The following is a 21,092-nucleotide window of genomic DNA, read 5'->3' as shown; positions in this document are numbered from 1 at the left end:
ACAACGTGACAGAAGGATGTGGTGTGGCCCAGGTCTTGGAGCAGAGGCTGGCAGTGTACACACATCCCCAGGCAACAGGAAGCCAGGCCAAGAGCCCCAGACGGCAAGGTTCGGGGACTGCATGACCTTGCCCGTTCCAAGGCAGGGAGCGAAGCAGCAGACAGGTAGATCTGTGGCCTGCAGACAACCTCTGGGAGCCCTGAGGGCTGCACAGCCACGTGCAGAGGCACTCGATGCCTTCCCTAGCAGAGTGGCACGAACAGATTGATGAGGCCCAGGCTCAATCCATCTTGAGTTTAGCTCAGCTTCTGGCTGCATCCTGGTGACGCTAGCTCATCAATACTGGAGAAAATATGGCCTGGAGGAGGACCAATTAGGGGCAGCGCCACAGGCTGAGGACGAACAGCGGAGTGCCTACCGATCACTGCCCTCGGAAAACAGGCACAGAGTACGGGCACAGGTGGCGGCCAGGCTGCCGAGCTGCTGCCCACACCCAGCCTGCCGCCTGCCAGGCCCTACCGTCAGCTGAGCTGTTGTCCTGTAGCACTATGATGGGACATATAATCAGGGAAGCAGATGGGGTGGAAGGGCTGTTTGAGGCTTCACCTCCTGGGCCAGAGAGAAACCTTCCCCAGCCTGTGTGTGTGTGTGTGTGTGTGTGTGTGTGTATGCGTCCAGAGTTAAGTATTCACCTTGCCTCAGTTTCCTTTATTAGAAAAATGGGGACATTTCTGCTTCAGGATGGGAGGAGGGAGGAAGGCTCAAACTGACTCTGGATGGGATGGCTTTTCATAGTGCATCTGCTGGGCTGCTGTTAAGCCCAGAGGAACTGCCCTGGGCTTCCAACAGAGGCCACCCCAACATCATATGTCCACATCCAGGGCAGGAGGAAGGGATGAGCCGAAGTATGAGTGGGAGATGAAAAGACCTGGCCTGGTCATCTGCACTGCAAGTCAGAGACTTTAAGCCGGAGCCAGGACCATCGTAACAAGGGCAGTGGCCTCATCCCTGATACCCTGAAAACACAAGAGCCTGCTGCTTGTCTCCCTGACTGCCTGCTTCCATCTCTTCCACAAATCCCAGCATGGGAGCCCTGACTATTTAAGACAGCACACAGGTTACCCAGAAGCTGGGACTCAGAAGGGGGTCCTTCCCTAGAGGAGACACAACACTATAGGGTTCAAAGTTTAGAAGAACCTGGACAGGACAATTGTAATGCTGAAGAAATGTCTCAACTGAAAGAACATGATGGCACATTTGGGAGGTGAATGCTGAAGGATTAGGAGTTCAAAGCCAGCACAGTAACACGTGTAACTATGTAACATATGAGCACTGGTTACACAGCAAGGTAGGGGCCAGTGGGACTGCATGAGTTCCTGTCTCAACCAGGAAGAAAGGGAGAGAGAGAAAGAAGAAAGGGAAAAAAAGGACGAGGGAGAAGGAATGGAGGGAGGAGGAAGGATCAGCTAGCACTCGGGGAGCTGGGGCAGGAGGATTATAAATTCCTCACAGATATAAAGGAAGGAGAAAAACGAATGAAGAAAGAAGAAATGCTAATGGAAGAGGAGAAAAGGAAACACTGAGGATGAGGGAGGGACTTTGAAGTCACATGAAGAGATGGGCAGAGCTACTTTTAGATCTCGAACGTTACTCAAAGGCATCGCGGGAGTTTGACTTAACCCTAATGGGAGGTGGTCATGGCAGATAGAAGTCTCCAGGCCATGTGGCAGGAGCTCTGAGGGGCCTGCAGGTCGCCAGTCTCCTCTCTCTGCTTCCTGGCTATGAGGTAAGTGCTTTTGCTCCACTACACACTCCTGCTTTGCCACAGATCCCAAAGCGATAGGACCAACCGACCACGGATAACACTCAAAACCGTGAGCCTGGACAAACTCGGCGCCTATTCCAGTAACAGAGAGCTGACCATAGGGAGGGTTGGTACCGGCTGCACTGAATGGTTGCAGGCTGAACAGAGCGGCCACAGAGTGGGGAAAGTCTCTGAAGCCTCAGAAGTGCCCTCATGAATGAATGAATGAATCAATCAATCAATCAATCAATCAAAAAAGCCCCTGGGTGGAGGTGGGAGGAGAACCTTCAGGACCTGACCCCTCCTAGTTGGTTTCCTTTGGTTAGAAAGGCACCTGGGAAACCCACACAGCCTTGGCACTGCCTGCCCGGTTCAGCCAGCGGCTGGGATAGAATCTTCTGGATATAGTTGCAGGTACATAGGGAGTTCCATGGCTGGACTTGCCCTTGTGGACAGCGCCTTGATGGGCCTGGCCAGACAAGACTCAGTCCACAGAAGAGTCCACAGCAAGGACTGTCAGGGTGGGTAGGGGAATATGAGGGCTGGGGAGCTCAGGTTTGGGAGCCGAGACAGCCCTGGCCTCCCAAGGACAGTCACTGGGACCAAAGCCCTCATTCTCGGGGTTGGGGATTTAGCTCAGTGGTAGAGCACTTGCCTAGCAAGCACAAGGCCCTGGGTTGGGTCCTCAGCTCTGGGGGGAAAAAAAAAGACAAAATAACAAAGCCCTCATCCTCAGCCACCACAACCATTTCCTATCCCAACCAGTGGGACAGCCGCCATACCTGCCGAGCCTCAGGCTTGTACGCCTGAAAGGTGGCAACTAAAATCTTCTGAGTCTGAGAGGTGGGTTAAAGTGCAGGTTTTATGCCTTTTTCAGCGACCACATGTCTACCTAGACAGGGGAAAAAGATCCAGAGGAAAGCAGCTGGATCCAGGCAGGTGGTCTGAGAGCCAGGGAGGCACATCATTCCTGTCAGCTGGAAGGCTCTCAGCCTTCCCAGTCTGGTTCCCTTGTCAGGCGCATACCATACCACACTGTGAGAGCTCGGTGGTTGGATTTGCCCTTATGGACGGGCCTTGATGGGCCTGGCCAGACAAGCCTCACAACATCCCTGGGCCTTGGAGGCCATGTCAGGTAACATTGTGTCTGGGACATAATGAACTCCCTGGCACACAACAAAACTTTAATCTCAATGTGCGCAGACTTTACAAGCTAACGCGGTAAAGTTCCCCAAGGCCTGAACTCACTTAGCCCAAAGCAGTGCCCTCCACATGTGGGTGGTATGTGCAGCCCTAAACAGGGGGCAAGTTCTGTGGTGCTCAACTTCTACGTTCCTCCCTATTGCTCCTGCCTCCTGGGAGGGCCCTCCCCATTTCTAACTCTTCACGGCCCACAACCAACACAACTCCTCCCGGGCTTTTCTTGATCACATGCCAGCATCCATCTTGCCTTGCCCAGGATGCCTCTGGGGTTCTGTTAGGACTCTGGTCAACCCCTGGGTAACTCCAAGGCACCTAAGCCGGGCTCACAGCAGTCTAAACAGCCTCCTTCTGTTCTGTCAACACAGCAGGCTGAGCCCCACCTCTGGACCTCTACAAAGACTTTTCTCTACCTGGACTGCGCTTCCCCAAACTCTAGGCATGCCTGGCTCTTTCCTGTGCATTGCTTTCCAGGGTTACAACAGGACTCTGTCTGCTGCGCCCCGGGCCTGCACAGCACCTACGCACAGGGGATTGCAAGGGAGCTGAGAACCTAGTTCCTGAGGGCCCTGGATGCTGCTGGGGCTATAGAAGCCCAGCTCAGGAACCTCAGGATGAACTTGTAGGTGATATATGCATCTGCAACTGGCCGAATCCGTCTCTCTGGACACGTGCTCATGCTCAGGGCAGACACCTAATGCGAATCGCTTCTGTCATCAGGACACGAAGGGGCTTGACACAGACCAGCTGCTGCTGCCGAAGGACAGGCTGCCAGAGCGCCGATGGGCTCTCAGCAAAATTGATGGCCGCTGTCAGAAAGTGATTTCCCCACGGCCGCGACGCAGGCTCTCAGAGGAGCTCAAATCCCAGGCAGCGATGCCTCCTGTGGCAGAGGGTGGGCAGGCAGCCAGGCGGGGGGCCAGGCGTGGGCAGCCAGGCAGCCCACACCTGGCCCAGCTGCTTCCCAGGGCCCAGGGGAAGGAGGGAGCAATTATCAGCACAGAGAGGAGCCCACAGGCCTGCACCCAGGAGCTGGGAGGTAGAGCAGCGGCCCAGCAGGGAGGACAGAGCTACTTCATATTTTTTTCATCCGTTCTGCTCCAGGCACAGCACAAACACCCAAAGTATGCTGGATGGAGGGATGGAAGGGTGGATAGGTGTGTAGATGGGTGGGTGGGTGGATGGGTGGATGGATGAATAAATTATTTAGAAGTGCTGAAAGGCCTCTGAGAGGCAGGATCTCTGAGTGAACCAGAAGGTAAGCAGTAGCAAAATGGTCTGGGTACCAGTATCCATCCAGTCACTTCAGTCTGGGCCAGCAACACCTCCCCATCCTGAGCCAGTGGCCCCAGGGCAGCAGCATGTTCTGTGTGTGCCTACGTCCACAGGTGGGATGGGGCAGGGAATGGGGCCAGGACACCCAAAGCCAGTTACCCATCACATAATTCTTCAGCTGATGCCTGAGGCCAAGGGTAGATGGCAGGCTGAAGTCACCTCAAGGCCACTACAGTCACCAGCCACTCACTAGGGTCCTAGAGAAAAGCGGTGAGTGGGCGGGGCGGGGGGGGGCGCTGAAGGTGAGGAAGGCACACTGAGAGACCAGAACATCCAGGCCAGGTACAAAGAGATGAGGGCAAGGGGGCAGGTAGCCCCAGAGGGAAAATGGCTGCGGAGGCGGACACAACACTTCCCACTCATGCATTCAAACACTCCTTGTTAAGGTCCTGAGCTGGCCCTGGTACCAACACTGAGACTCCCACATCCTTGAGGGCAGCTCTGTAGGCTGGTGGGGGTAGGCAGGAGCAGGAGCCGGTGTTCACATGATCAGACAGTGAAATTAAATCAAGTCCAGGCGCTGGGCCCAAGAGAAAATAAGAGACTGGTGTGGTCAGGGTGGTGACGAGGAGACCTCCCGTGGGAATGCAGTGTCTGGAAGTGCACAAGATCACGAGGGTCGCTGCTAAGCTTAGCCCCCTGAATCCGTGGGGCGGAGGCATGCCGTGTCCGTTGTCCTTGGTGGAACTACCGCTGCTGCTCTGTCTGCTACCCACCCCACTAGTTCCTCAACACCCAGGAAGTGTCGCTGGCTGAAGGGCAGGACCCCGCCTCCAGTGCTCCCATGGCCTTAGGCACTGACCGCATTCCAGCACTAACACCAAGGTCTCTCAGAGCTCACACGTGCACCTCCAGATCTGCCCCTTGAGGGCAGGATCACACAGTGCCAGCACCACAGCCCAGAGGTTCCCTCATTGTGGTGAGGAGGTGAGGAGAAATGGCTTCCAAGGCCCTGTTGGGGCAAGCAAGATCAGTTCCAGGAACTGCCAGGGGTCACCAGGCAAGGCCAGCATAGGGGCTGCTGCAAGGGGCTCAGCATGACCCTCATGTCCATTGGTCTTATCAGCCTGGACTCAGTAACCCAGTTCCTAGAAGTTCCAGAGGCTGCAGAAAGCTCAGTTGTCACACAAGGCCACTCCCTGCACCCACCTCATAGCCTCTGAATGTCTCTACCATGAAGTCACAGCTTGGTGCCAGACCCTATCTCCATTTCCAGGTGGCTAGGCTCTTCCCTGGAAGGCAACTAGGACAAAAATATGCCCCACCCCAAAACTAGGAGCCTCAAGGAGGCTAGGGATAATTCTCACCGTCATGTGTGGAAGGCCACACCCCAACCAGAACCAGAATACAAAAGATCCAGCAGGGAACAGCTAGAATCTGGAGCAGCTCTTCCCTCCCACACCTGCCGGCCACTCCCAGGAGAACAAACTCGCATGCTGTTACTCCACAACTTCATGTTACCACAGGAGCTGCAGAAGCTGAGGCCAGAGGTCCCTCCTCATCCTCCGCCCTGACTACTAGGGTCTCCAGGTGCAAAACTGTTCTGTCACCACCACCTCCCCTTAGGGCTGCCTGATGCCCAAGCCTCTCCTGGTCCCTCTTTTCTTCCTGAAAGCTGGCACGGAACACATCGATCCCCTGCTCCAGTGCTATCAATGGCTCTCACAGCCAGATTCCTTGGCTTCCAGACTCCAATGCTGGCACTGCAGCATTTTATGGTCTCATCCCCAAAACTTCAGCCCAAAGTCACCCTATCCCCAAATCCAAAATGCCCTTTCCTGCCTCTGTGCACAGCTCCTCTCCCTGGAATACCCCTTCCCTGTGCCCTTTCACTGCCCCCAAAGGCATGGCTCAAAGGTCTCATGGCCTTGGCAATCTTCACAGACCCTTGGAGCCCCACAGAGAACCCCAACCACAGTTCACGTCTGCCTCTGCTGCAGACTGTGTGCTCTGCACGCCGGGCTGGCTGACTCACCCCACGCACCCTCAACACTTGCTGGAACGAATAAATTACCTCATTTAGCCACAGAGCACGCCTGGCTTGAGTGTTGGCAGTTCAGCCAAGAGCCCTCTCGTGGAAACCACCACGCTGAAGGTGGCAATATTTCACCTCACCTAGAAATATACTGTGCGCGCTGGAGTCTCAGTGGAGCAAGCGTTTGTGTGTGGTTGGGGAGGGGAACACTGGATGACGAGGTTTGGTTTAAATACACATGACAGGAAACCTGCAGCTTCTACTGGACAGGGCTCACATGCTCCTGTGGGTCTCAGCCATTCTGCAGGGGACACAACAGAGAGAGCACCTCCACTTCACTGAGGGGCACTGGCTCAGAAAGGCCAAGTGATGAGCCCACAGAGGCCCTGTATGTCAGGCTGACAGCCCTGGGGCTTGTTCTTCCCTGCTCGGATGGGACACAGCAGCAGAGCCACTGGAAAGCTGGAGTCCTCCAGCCTCCTCACATGCTGGGATGGGAGGGGTAGAAAAAGAGAGCCAGGGGGGGCCCAGGGTGATCCACCCTCAAAAGCCTGGTGAGAGAAACAGCAGCCAGCCAGCAGGGCCCAATTAGGCATATGGCTTCAAAGGCACCCATAAGCCAAGATGAGCCAGACCCTGCTGGGGCCTAGGCAGGGGATCATCATGGCTTCTCCCCATGTGTGCCAGCCCAGCCTTGGGCAGGCCAGTTGGCCATGCTCCCAGAGTCCTATGGGATAGACAGGCCCAGGCAGCAAAGACCCTCACTGGAGGCCCCAACAAGTCCCAGTCCAAGGCTATATGCCAGGGATGGCCTGGGTCCCGATCCTACAAGCACTCTAGTGCATTCACCTGCCAAAGGTCCTAGCCATGGCCACAGGCCCTGCTAGGACACCCTAGGCCCCACTCTATTGACCAGGCCTGATTTGCATATGCTAATCAGACACACATCCCTTGCTCCCTTGGAACCAGCTTGTTTGGGATCTGCTGGATCTGGCTATACCTGTACCGTGTTGATGTCACGCCGAGCTATTTCCAGCCTGGTTGCCATGGGAACCACAAGGCCTCAGCTCCAGTTAGGAGTTCAATATATAATTTACTTACTCCCCCATCCCCCCAGCCCCACCCCAAAGAGACTGGGGCGTATGGGGAACAATCGGCTAAAATATACAATAACACCCTCCACTTCCCTTGGAGGCCTGTGAGAGTAGAGGGAGGAAAGGGAGGAGGGAGAGCCACACAGAGCCACACAGTGAAATGGTAAACTCATTTTTGGAAAAGGGAGACGGTAGTGGGGAGATAGCTTCCCTCTTTAAGGAAAGGAGGAAACTTGGCACTTGGGTGCTTCCAGGGAGAGGCTTAGGCTTGGCCAGGGGTGACACCATGCCCTCTGCCCTGGGACAGCCCAATGCTGTCAGGCAAGTCTTCATCAGGAACTTCATCTCCTCGAGAAAGGATCTGCCTGGCTCTGTGAAGCTCCGAGGCTTATGAAACCACTACTAATTCAGTTGGCACAGCTTGGGCACCTCTAGACACATGGATGTTCCCAGGACCTGCTGCCAAATACAGGGGCCACCTGCCACCTCCAGGCTGGGTGTGTGGTGTGCCTCTGGTAGACTCAGAGGCTGGCTGAGGCCAGGGGCCATATAGTCACTTAAAGGGGGCACTTGCCTTACTGAAGCTCAGGCCCTGCTACTCTGAGCCTGACAGTTCTACAGGCAGTATTTTGACACCTGCTCTGTGCTTTCTCAGTGAGGGTTGCTGGGGACACAGGAGGCCTCAGTCACAGACCTTTGCACTGGGAGCTCTTAGGCTGGCTATGGGGACCATGGTACAGAGAATAATGAGGGCACAGGGCTGCAAAGACGTCTACAAGTGTGTGACTGTCACAGGTAGTCAGGGAATGCATCCTGGATGAATGGCCTAGTGGGTGAAGACTCACCTAGTGGGTAAGGGGGAGGGAGAGGATACTGCAGAGAAAATAACACAAATGCAAATTGCCTTTCTGGTGCTGCCCTTGTGCTGTGCAGGCAGGCCCCAGGGCACGGCCACCTGCTGGCAAATCAGCCTCTCCGAGTGCTCCCCGCTTCCCCAGGCACACTTGTGCTTGGAAAGCGTGGAAGGCCACAGCAGTCCTCAGTGTGTGTGGGGTGGGGGGCGGGCAGGGGCAGAGGAGCCCTGGGCTTTACACACCCTGAGCTGTGGAGCCTCTGGGCCTGGCCACAACAGGACCCAGGAAGAGTCTGCGAGCCACCTCCTTTTCTCACCTTTGGTTCCTCCTTCCCCATAAAATTACTCCACTTTATCCCTACCCCCATCTTTACAACCCTAGGTGTCAGGACCCACATTTCCTTGATGGAGAAACTGAAGCAGTATGTGAACTACTAAACAAAGGGTCAGACTGAATTCGTCAAGAGCTGCCCACACACCCCCCCCCCCCCCCCCCCCCCCCCGGACCACCTCGCAAAAAACCCCCCCCCCCCCCCCCCCCCCCCCGCCCGTGGACAGGAACTAGTTGAGAAAACCAGTCTCCCACTCCCACAGCATGACTGTGTCCCCTGTACCACAGAAACTCCACCCCCACCACAGCCAGGCCTCTCCCGGCAAGTCTGGGTCTCCCTCCTACCTCAGTGCCTGGGCTCTCTTGGCCCCCAGAAGGAACCCAGACCATGACTGCCGGCGTGGCTCCCCAAGGCTCTCCCTTGCCCTACTTCCAATTTTTCTTCCACCCCATCATTGCCCTGATGGTGGCAGGATTACGTTGACAAAGCACACTATGACCCCAATTTCTCCTTATATCCCTCAGGTTCAGTATGCCCACCCCAAGCTCTCCACCTTCCCTCTCCCATTCTGATTATCCATACAAACTCATTAGCCACATTCCAGCTTCTGGGCCTTTGCACATTCTGCTTACCTACCTGGAATGCCTTTCTCTCAGAGAGCCACACAACAGAGCAGGGACAATACAGACAGTGGGGTGGGATAGCCTGGATTAAAAGTTGGCTTTGCGGCTGGTGACCCCTGTGTGCCGTAAGGGAGCTAGGCAGACAACCTTCCCAGCTTAACTGGGTTAGTGTGAGCAGAGCAGAGCTCGGGGTGTGACCATCCAGTTGTTACTGTGGCCATAACCACTCTGGAGCCGGTGTCCCATGTGCCCTCCCTCCACTCAATCCCAGCTTCCAGCCCCCGCGTCACTACTGTGATGGATAGGGTTGTCCACTTGACAGGATCCAGAACCATCTTGGAGATGGGCCTCTGGGTGTATCCAGATTTGAGGAGGGGGTCTTAAGCACATCAACTGATGTAGGAAAGCCCATCTCGACTGTGGATAGGACTATTCCCTGGGCAGAGGATCCTGGACTGGAAAAACAATCAAACAGAAACCAGAGGCAGCCAGGTGGGCATCAGCATAGATTCATTGCGCAGTTTCCTGGCTGTAGACAGAGCTACTGATTCAAGCTCCTGCTGCCTTGATTTTCCCACCAAAATGGGTTGTGCCTTGATCTGTGAGCCAGAATAAAGCCTTTCTCCTCTAAGTTGCTTGTTTCCAGGGTATATTATCATGGCGACAGGAAAAAAATCAAAGACAGCTGTGCATTTATCCATGGAGCTAATGTCCATCTCTCTGGGATATGGATCGTCTGGGAAGCCAAACCGTGGCCCGTGAGCACTCCTGCTGCATCTCCAGGATGGGCACACGGTGAGTGCTCAGCATGTATGCAGAGATGAATGGCAGCATGGATACAGCTGTTATCACGGAAGTGAACGAGGCAAGGGCCCCAGGCCTCACCAGAGCATCAATCCACCCTCACTGGGACCCCCAGATTCCCGGTACTGGACTACATCATTTACACCCACAAGAAGGAGGGAGAGCTGGGACTACAGTCACACCACACAGGGCCTGCAGAGGTGACAGCTGCGGTCAGCTCCCGGAGCCCTGAGCACTCACAGCTGTGTTTGTCCATAGCTCTGCAGCCTGCCTCCCTCACTGCCCCGGTAATGTACACACAGCCTCCCAGGAAACTGCAAAAAATGAGTTAATATAACATTATGGCTGAGAATTTAAATACACAGGAGTCAGGCAACACAGACTTACAGTTCCCTAAGCAACTGTAAAAACCACACAAGCAATTCAGGAGCAGAGGCGGGAGTGGATTTAAGGCCTTCTCGGCCACTGGCAGACCCCAGTGACTGCACCCTGACCTCTCAGACAGATGGTCCTTCTAAGTCCAAGGACACTGACATGAGGGAGAAGGGACGAGCTCTCAGGTCCTGTGGCTCACCAGATACAATCCTTTGGCGACACTAAGGAACTGCCAGCAGGAGCTCTAGGGTCCCATCTAGGGTCCTGTCAGCTGCACCTCCATCTCCCATTGTAGCCTTGTACCTGTTCTCCCATGGCTAGCCACTCTGATACTCAGCACACGTCTCTACGCTCCTGTCCATTCTGAAAAGCATATCTCACAGGGCCACTGTCCAGGACTCTCGGTCCCCTCTTCCTGTCTCAAATAACAGATTCTTGAAAGCAGGCCTGGGGTGGAAGATGACAGCTCAGTGCTTAAGAGCACTGGCTGCTCTTCCAGAGGACTGGGGCTTGATTCTCAGCATCCACATGGCAGCTCACAACAGTCTGTAACTGTAGTTCTGTGTACACCATGAGCACAAGGCACTGGTGTGGTACACAGACATACATGCAGGGAGAACACCCATACTCATAAAATAATCAACTAAAAAGAAGAGAAAAAAGAGAAAAGAAAGGAAAAGAAAAGAAAAGAAAAGAAAAGAAAAGAAAAGAAAAGAAAAGAAAAGAAAAGAAAAAAGAAAAGAAAAGAAAAGAACATAGGCTCAGGCCCTGCTGAGTCCACAACACAACTCCATACTTAAGAGTCTTGATTAAGTCACCAGTTCAGTCGGTGCCTCGGTTTCCCCATGCGTGACAGAGGTGCTAACTCCTACCTCAGATAAATTAACGCTCATGTTGGGCAGACCTGAGCTGTAGTGACTGCCACCACTAACCCCACTGCTGTCACTACAGTTTTCCTTCCTCAACCAAGAACCATGAAACACAAAACCCAGGGAGGCACCCGTGTGACACAGGGTGCCTGTGAGGGATGGCTGAACCTGGAGCACAGGGTGGCCAGGAACTGAAGTGCCAGTTCTCAGGATGTCCCCACCGGGTGGGGCGTGAGCCCAGCACACATTGAAGCCCTTTCCTGTCTTCTTAGGCTGCCTCAGAGATAGGGGAGCCCTTCCTTCCCTTGGAGGGTGAGATCAAAGGCAGCAATGAGTTGGGGTCTCCCCAGAGGGGATTCTGGTGAGGGGGCAACAGCACTGGGATGAAGGGGTTGGATGGATTGAGGTCAGAGACTTGTTCCTGCTTTTGAGGAGGCTTCCCTGAGCCGGGAGCACGCGGCCAGCAGGACTTCTCACTGTGCGGAGGGAGCCGGTGCAGCAGTGGCAGCCACAGATGGTACTGGAATAGTGACTGACAGTGGCTTCCTGGACTCAAAGTGACAGGCCTCTCCATCTTCAGATCCGGGCTGGCTATTCACCTGGCTCACTTTAAACCAAGGCTCTTTTCAGTACCTCTGTCTGACGGTGTCTGAGCCCTGCGGAAAGGCTCACTAGAGCAGCAAGATAGAGAGTCTTGGGGGAGGGGGCAGAGGTGCCAGCATGTAGGGGAGTCGCTCCAACAAGACCTGGGTTCTGAGGACACTGCTCGGATCATCTGGTTAAGTGACTAGAGAGGAGCCATGTGTTCAGTGGGAGGAGTATAACAACACGGAGGAGTCACAATGACAGGGCAGCGAGTACCACTCCTGGTTAGTTGGGGGTGGCCCGTCAGGAGGTGACAGTTGAACTAAAAAATGCATGGTCCTAAGGAAGAGTATTCTGGGGAAAAATGCAGGCGCAAAATCTTGGAGGCAGAGCCAAGCCCAGCATGGTGGAGCAGCGGGAAGGAGGCAGCTGAAGGCACAGGGCAGAGACACGCCTTTGACCACTTAATGCTGGCCACTGCCAAACTTTCCTAGTTTTGAATACCAGCATAGAGCCCCAGATTCCTCATCTGGAAAACAGGGGTGACATCCATAACCAATTAGGAGAGTTAAGCCTGTCACTGGGAATCCAGCAGGTACCATGGGACCCTGAGCTGCTGCTGTCATTGCTAAAAGTAGGGGGAGCCTAACAGAGCCACAGTGGCAACCAGGAAACACAAATGAAGGGGGGGGGGGAAGGGACACGGTAGGAAGCAGAAGCCATGAGAGCACAAGAAGACCCACCCCCCTCGGCCGCTTGCTTGGAACAGTGTGACTTGCTGACATCTTTTTCTGTCACCCAGGGATAGACATGATCCTCAGCTTACGAGACAGGACACCACAAGAATCCCAGGCTGAGGCTAACAAGGCAGGAGCCAAAGAGCGGTAACCTCGCCCGTGGTACGGGGCTACAGCTAAGGAAAGGATGAAAGGATGGGTGCATGGATGGATGGACTGATGCATGAATGGATGCAGGCATGAATGCACTGACGGATGCATGAGTGCATGATGCAACAGACAGACAGATGGACAGCAAGCAGCCAAGAATCAGAGACCTCACCAGTAGCCCCACTTCGTGCTTCCCCTTGTTCCATGCAGGTCACCGGTCCCCAAACACTCAGTGTGTACCAGAATCTGCATGTGCTCCTGGCTGTTCTAGAACTGAGCCATGTATGGGGGATGTTACCTCCCCAAGACGTCAGCGGTGCCCCCAGGCTGGCTTGGGGGACATAAGCTTCTAGGAAGTGTCCTTAAACTGTTCCCTCCTACCTGTTGGTCTCTCCTCAACCTCCTCCTACCATCTGGCAGGTGGGGCCTCTGTGCCAGGCCCACCTGACTGTCACAGCAACCCCACATGTCCTGCCCAGCAAATCTCGTTTGTGTCCTCGAAAGTATTGCCGCAAGGCAGGGCTGGCACCAGCCAGGGCCATCTGCTCGGCCTGAGAGTCTGAGATATCACTTCATCTAACATATTTGTGCAGCAGCCTGGAATTGGGCGTCCTACCAGGTGACCCCTGCCTGCGGGTAGGGTTCCGGAGAGGGCTGAGTTCCGGACCTCAGTTTACATCCGAAGCAGGGTCAAGGCTGGGCAGTGTTGAGTAAAGAGCCCCTTAGGCTGAGGGTACGAGGCAGCATGGAAAGGGCCCATGTCTTCCCTCCAGGTGCATATGGGGTACAGAATTGGCAGGGATTCAAGGCAAGGTGGTGAAGCCTGCTTCTTAACATGTTTGATTCTGGCTGAGGATGCCAGGGCAGCCACGTCCCACCCAGAGCCGCAGCTTCTAAGACTTGCAACAGCTTCTCTCAGCAGAAAAAGCCCCCTCACAGGCAGGTCCTGTCCTCAGGGATAGCCATAATCGTGGCCAGTCAAGGCGGGGTGAGATGCTGAGCTCTGCCTTGGTCTGAACAGCTCTGGAGGCTGGGTAGCTCTCCTGACACCATTCCTCACGCCGTGGTATTCTTCCTAGCCCCTAACCAGGGTCTTCTACCCTGCAGTCAGAGCGGCAAAGCTAACCAGTGACAATACCCCTGTGAGCTCATCTCCTTGCAGACAGGCTGTAGCATGGCCCCTCTACCTCCGCTGTGCTCTCCTGGCAGCTGCACCTCAAACAGACTTTGCAGAGAGCAGCAAACTCCCTGCTTCTGTCTCCTGGCAGGCGCCATTCTGAGGGTGGGGTATGCCACCCCCACCTGACATGGCCCTTCAGACTTCTGGGCCTGGGGGCCCTTACCGTGCCATAATCTGGACAAAGATTCTCGGCTGGAAGGAGCTACCATGTCCGACCTAGCTCTTCTGGGACAGCACCACCTTTGTGAACCTTCCAGAGGGGGCCACAGATGATGAGCACCTGTCTCTGCGGTCACTATGGCGGCCACTCTGACACTCCCCTGGGGAGGAACGGCAGCACTTTCTCCGCTATCTGAGTCTGGGATGGGATGCTGGGAGCTGAGCCTGGGTGTCCCCAGATCTGAATACAGATTGGCATGGCTGCGGTGTGGCTCCATCTCTGAGACCACTGCTGAATGGGGCTCCTCCATGTGGGGAGAGGATTCGAGGAGAAGGCACAGCAGCAGAGCATTTGCTGTGTGCTCCCATGACGTCCCACCTGAGGGAGGCACCTCTGACCTTGGCCAGGATCTCCTATCCCCCAGCTTGAAAAATGTGCAGGGTACCCCCATCAATCTACAGCTTGCCAAGACGGTTAAGCAGAACCCTAGGAGATGGGAGACTCACATCTCTCCTGAGTGGGACCTTAGGGTGGGCACTGCCCGAGGGCGCTCACACGCACTCCCGCTCCGATGGCACGGACAGCTAGCCCACTTTACATATGGCGACACAGAAGCACACAAACAGTTCTATTCCCACTCAAGACAGCAGGCAGAGGAAAAGGTGGACATGGTCGTGAGCCCTGGCAGGGTCCAAAGCAGTCTAGCTCACCCATTCCAGATGCTCATATCTGATATATGATTGGATCACTCCCAAAATGGCTCCCTCATCCAGGGCCGCAGCCCCACCCTCAAATCATCTTGCTGCGATCACACTTCAACCTCTCCCACCTCTTCAGATATACGTACTTCCTGCCAGGTCCTTTGCACACATGCTCCCTCAGCATGACCACTGTTGCCGGCTTGTATCGTTTCATTGCTGGCTCAGCCTGTCTCTCTGGACCCCTCCTTCAGAAAGCCTTCCTAACCTCTCTCCTCTCTGAAGCCCCTTATCTTGGTCACGATGCCACTTTTATTCTGTGAGTATCTGATGAGCCACTGAGGTCAGTGAGCCAGGCCCTGTACTCTCTCACTTGAACTAATACATCTTTTCCACCCGTTTTCCCTCCTAAGTGCAGCCAAGGGCGGTCGGTCTCTAAGCTGCTCTGATGTAGAAACATCCTTCCCTGGCTGCTTGGACCACATGATCACTTCTGTCACTGTACTGACTGCAGTGCCCAGCTCACCTAAACATGCTTCTCTTTCTTTTCTTTTTTTTTTCCCCCCCTAATGGCCACACTATGTAGTCTTGGGTGGCCCAGAACTCTTTCTGTAGACCAGGCTGGTCTTGAACTCACAGGCATTTGCCTGACTCTACTTCCTGAGTACTGGGATTAAGTGTGCACCACCCCACCCAGCCCCAGAACATATTTCTAACAAGTGACCCTCTCGGACATCCTGAAGAACAGCTTGGGGGCCTTCCCCAAGTCAGGACAAGGCTGGGTCTCTTTACTCTCCAGGTACCCAACAACACAATGCAGGTACTTCGGACTCCAGCAGCACCCAAGCCCATGCGGGAAGGCTCATGCTCAGACATGGCTTCACCTACACCTTTGAGCCTGGTCTGGTTATCTACCTAGTCCCCTTACTCCTTCCTTCATCTTGGTCACAAGTGCCTGTCTCGGGCTTCAAATTCTCAGGATCAAACTCCAGCCCACTCACACCCTGGCTGTGCATCCTTGGGTTAAGTCTCTGTGTGCCTCCGATTCTCTTCTGTAAAGTGGGAAGAGGGACCATGGCACCTCCTGGGGCTATAGGGAGGATCTATGTAGTAATACACATGAAATCTTATTCAGAGTCTCAGCAACAACAGGAGCTAACAAACCTTCCATGGACTCACTTTTCATTCCTCCAGGGAAGTCAGGCCCCCCAGGTGAGGCCAGTCAGCCTCAGCCAGAGGCAAACCACTGTGTCCTGGTGCTCCCTCGCTAAAGCTGGTACAGCCCTGAATCTCCCCCTCATCCCTGGACAGCCAGAGACACTAGCAGCACTCGGCCTCTGGCCTGGCCATGTGATGCCCACTGCACCCACACCTGCCTTTTATCATTTGAGTCGGTCACTCTGCACCATGACAGATGTGATGAGCCACCTCCTAGCCAGAGCCACCACCTCCCTGGGGAACAGTCACAACTTGAGTAAGGAGGGAGGGGAAGGCAGCTGGCTAGTGTTGGGAATTCCTCTCTTCCTAATGGAGGCCATAAACCCATCCTTCACCCTAGCGCTCTGGCTGCTAAGGGATGTTCCCATCTACATAATTGGGGGTGAGCCTGTCCCAGCCTGAAGACACCTGTAGAAAAAACAGTCATAGGACAGTGGGGCACGGGGCCTGGGCCCCCAAACTCCCTTCTCCAAGGATCCACATTTCCTCAGAACCCAAGTAAGAACAAGCAGGCTGTGCCAAGAAGAGGGAGTTGAGACCGGCAGGCCTGAACATAGGCTCTGCCAGGGTAACAGGGAGCCACGGATGGTAGCAGGGAGAGAGATGAAGCAAAAGGCTGCTGGGAATGGGCTGGCCACCATAGACACGTCATAGAAAGCAACCCTGGCGGCCAGCACAGGAATGTACGGTCGAGACAGTGGGACAGTACCCAGCAGTCAGGAGGCACTTCAGGGTTAGAGCCACGGCGAAGCCAGAGGCGATGCTCATTACCAACGCCAAGCCTTCTTCCTCCCCTGCTTGCCCTGTCCCCAAGCCAAACCAATTGGCTGGAGGCTTAACAATGTGGTGGAGGGAATGTGGACGCAGGCCACCAGGTTCAAGCACAGGTTGAGGCCTGGAATAGCAGAAGACTCATGAAACATCTGGAAGTCCCTGTCTGCTGGCCTCTGTCCTGTTCCCCACAGGGCCAGGCTTAAGGCTCAGGTGGGGTCCAGGTTTCTCATCTGAGTGCCCCTGCTGAGCAGGCAGCCCCTGGCCCAGGGATTCGGAAGCTCCTGCCAAGCTACTGGCTCCAGGGGCATCACTTTCCCAAGCTACTGACCCAAGGCTCCCCGTCTACGGCATGTAAAAATCATACCATATCACTCCTCCCAGAGCTGACAGAAAGGTTAAAGGTCAGAGCACTGGCGTGCTCTTTCCTGGCACAGGCTATGAACTCTATCCCTTCCTCAGTAAGTACTGCTACCTTCCCTGTCTCCAGGAGCTTCACACCTCTACACCCCATCCCCAAGCCCACCCCAGGACCTTTGCACAGAGATATTCTTCCAGCCTGGTATATTCTTCATGGCCTCCCCCACCTCCACCCATGGCTATTCTGGGCTCTAGGAAGCCCTCTCAGGACCCCTGATGAATTCAAGATCTCCTATGTTTCCACTGCCAGGAACAATAAGGACCATGAGGACTGAAGAAGCTGCCTTGAGGTACGCAGGAGTCCATGGAAACCTCTGGTCTAACCTACATAGCATGGGAGGTACTCCAAAAGGAGGCAACCCCTCAGCTTAAAACCAGAAACTTAAAGCTGCAAAGTCCCTGGCACCCACTTTGCAGATGACAAAACTGAGCGCTACAGCTTGGGTTGCCTTACAGTTGGAGAAGCAGCCCTGCTCCGTCAGTTCCGGGCTCTGCCAGGCTCCCCCCTCCTGGTGGGGGCATCCCTCTCCCCTGGGGGCAGCCCCACAGCCCACCTGGGGGCTGCCTGATCCTGTGGCTCACCCTGTCAGCCGGGGTGGGGGGCTGAAGGCTGGAGCATCACTGGGCGCCCGACCGCGCTACTGAGCCGGGCAGCTGGCAGCGGCACAGCTCTGAACCAGCTGTTTGGATGACAAACTGCGTTCAAGCTTCATTAGGGTAATCACGGGCTCCCCTCCCGGCAGCGCCTCGGAGCGCGACTGTCAACCTGAACTAATCAAACCCGGCCCCAGGACACCCACCCGCCTGGCTGACAAGCCGCTAAGCCGAGGAGCCACTTTGAGCAGCACGGCTCACACGGAGGTGGCGGCAGGGCTGGGCCCTGGAGACAGACAGCCTGGGAGTCCTCCTGCACGCACTCTGGGACCCTGGGAGCCTCAGAGCTGTCAGTGCAGCTGGTCTAACCAGCTCCTTTTGTTATAGCCAGAAACAGAGCTTAGGTGGAAGGCTACACCGAGGGAGGGGCAGGGCCAGGCTCCAACCCCGGCTTGTGGATCCATTATCTCCCCCCCACCCTCCCATCCCCCGGGGAGACACCACAGGCTGGGGAAAGCTGAGTGGCCTCAGCAAGTCCCTCTAGCCTACACCCCAATATAAACTTGGGAACGCTGATACCAAAGATGTGGGGAGCAGTTCAGCAAACTGTGGGACCAGTGCTCAAGCAGACACAGCTGGGAGGACAGGTCCTCCCTCACCCCCCACCCCGCTCAGCTGGGTGGCCCTTGGGCAGCTGTCCCTACCCACTCAGAACCAGGACAGAGTAACAGGTCTGGTTTCTTCATTTGACAGCTGGGGAAACCAAGGCCCAGGAAGGGGGGTCAGGGGCAATGGGAGAGAGCGGAAAGTGTGAGCTGCTGAGACAGAGGACAGCCATTCATTCACCCACCCGCTCACACGACAATGGGAGCTCTGCATTGGGCACTCGGTACTTGCTGAATGAACAGATGCCTGCCAGGCTGAGAGCATGAATGGATGCCGGGTGCTAGGGACTCAGCCGTGAACTCAGCAGACACTCACCCTGCCTCCTGGAGTCTGTCTAGTGGGAACAGCCAAGCAACAGATAATTAATTACAAATGACACAGGCAAGGAACTGGCTAGATAACAGCCACCAGGAGGGCCACTGCCTGGTCTGGGAAGGTCCAGCAGGCTCTCTGAGGGAGGGGACGTGCCAGCTGGGACCCTCGAAGAAAAGCTGAGGGCAGACAAGGGTGGAGGGCACACAGCATGTGCAAAGGCTCAAAGGCCAGAAGTAGCTTGGGGTTTTGGAGGAGAGAAGGCCATCTAAGTGGCTGGGGGCAGCTCTGGGTGTGAAAGCTGAAGTTTTAGGAGACTTGGGTCTTCATCACAAAGGTGGCAGGTGTGGAGGGGTGGGAACAAGACTGGTGGCTCTGGGTGCTGCGGAGAGAGGAGGTGGGGGGGCTCAGATCTCAGCCTTCCAGCTTTCTGGTCCAGCAGTCGCTCGGCCAACTAGGACAGCCAACGTGCTGTCTCAGGAGCGGGAATCCTGGGACTCCATGCAGACGTGGCACAAATGGGCAACATCAGCCTCTGCTGGTAGACACCAGGGTGCTGTGGGCAGCAGGTGGGCGGTGACTGGTGGAGGGAGGGCAGCAGGGAGTGTTTCCTGGGGCTGGCAACACTGCAGGCCTGGATCTTCACGCAAGTGACTACAACCCGATGCTTCAGATGTGTGCGTCTCCAAACAAGTTAAGAACAAAAGTCTGGCTCCATCCCTCTATCCTTCTGCCTCTGTGTTTGCATTTGCAGAATGGGGACAGTGACAAGGACTACCTGGCTATGCACAGGGCTTAAGAAAATGCTGTACCCCCACAAGCCTGGCTACCCTACCCTACTGCAAACACAGGTCACACAGAAGTATCTGGCAAGGGCTGGGGGCATGGCTCAGCAATACAGTGGTTGCTGAGCATGCCCAGAGTGCTGAGTTCAGTCCGCAGCACTGCACAGACTAAGCATTGTGGCTCACACCTGTAATCCCAGCACTCGAGAGCTAGAGACAGAAAGTCAGGATTTCAGGGTCATCTTTACAGTAGTTCTAGGTCAGCTCTGGATACAACAGCCTCTTCCCCCACCCCCACCCCCAAAAAAGGCAAAGAAAATAAAGTATGTGTTTTTCCTTGAGCCCCCCCATTTCCCTGTCTGTTAGGAGACACTGATCTCTTGCCTCAGAGGCTACAGGCGCCTCAGCAGCCCTCCCGCCCCAGGTCACAGGCCTGTGAAGGACTAACGGAGTGAACATACAGCTGTCAAGTGTCACTCCTCGGTCTACATAAGGTAGTTTCTGGGGCAGACACTCACTGTCCAATGCCACACCAGCAGGTGCCAGGCCAGACCCAGGCCTCCAAATGTCACCCTGAGGAGTGTCTACCCTGCTCACCTACTGTGTGCACTAGGCCTGGCCTGAGAGGCCCCTGTAGGAGGTGCACCCACCTGAAATGGCAGCTTCTCCATGGCAAGATTCAGGAGCTCAGCCAGGTGTGAACCCTGCCTGAGCAGGCACTATAGCTATCCTGGAAAAAAGAGGCTTTGAAGGCCCTGAGCCAGACCCCTTGGAAAGCTTGAGGGCACGGAGAGACTCAGCCCTTGGCCACATCTGGAACATCTTACTCACCTCCAGAGAACTTGGAGGCCTCAGGAAGTCAGATGGTGACCATGCCAGCATTCCAATGGAGCTCAGGCCTCAGAGGTTCATGGGAAAGGGCCTTGGTATCAGAATCATCATCAACGGCTCCGTGTGATGGAGGGAGAAACTGCAGTTCCAAAGGCCTCCTGTCGTAGGACTCCTCAGCGAGGAGCCAGGAAGTAATTAGATGGCTGGGATTCCGCCATGGCTGCCATGGGGCACATCTCAAGCATCCTGATGGGATTCGGATATGCTCTGTGCCATTTTCTCCATGACCTGGGGCCACTCAGCCAGCAAACGGCCCCTGCATGCTGTGAGCAGCAGCAGAGCTGAACCACCACTCCACAGGCATGGAGTGGTGCCCAGGGGTGCTGTGAGGGCTTGGGAAGGGGCCCTTACCAACGATGGCCCTATCTGCCGCTTACACAGCAGTGTCAAGAACCACAACAATGATAGTGGCTACACACCTCAGGCGTGCACTAAAATGCCAGCTCATTTGGCTCTGCTGGCAGCCTCAGGGGAGACTGGCTGTTGGCCCCTGGTTCTAACCCATACTGTGTGCTGCAAGGGCCTGTCAGCAACAGTTTGTCCTACCCTTCAAGGCCGGGGCAGGGCCTGGAGGTTCCCTGTGGCTTGTCACTCACTTTGCTCTTGACTAGGCTAAGATACGGACTCCGTGGAGATGGTGGGGACTGCTACTCCCATGGCT

The 21,092-nt window shown here is 55.3% G+C and overlaps 1 protein-coding gene across 1 annotated transcript in view; it reads right to left on the bottom strand.

Annotated features, from left to right (window-relative positions):
• The window catches only part of Tcf20 (transcription factor 20), a 136,194-nt gene extending 115,791 nt beyond the window's left edge, over positions 1-20,403 (bottom strand). The window contains exon 1 of the mRNA XM_055626850.1: positions 20,372-20,403. The gene's annotated coding sequence lies outside the window, so the exon portion shown is untranslated. The remainder of the gene's footprint in view (positions 1-20,371) is intronic.
• Positions 20,404-21,092: the final 689 nt, after the last annotated feature.

The sequence above is a fragment of the Psammomys obesus genome, unplaced genomic scaffold, assembly GCF_907164565.1.
Source record: "Psammomys obesus unplaced genomic scaffold, mPsaObe1.curated_primary_1811, whole genome shotgun sequence".
NCBI lineage: Eukaryota > Metazoa > Chordata > Mammalia > Rodentia > Muridae > Psammomys > Psammomys obesus.
Note: the sequence above shows the minus strand (reverse complement) of the source record. Positions and strands in the feature narration are given on the sequence as shown.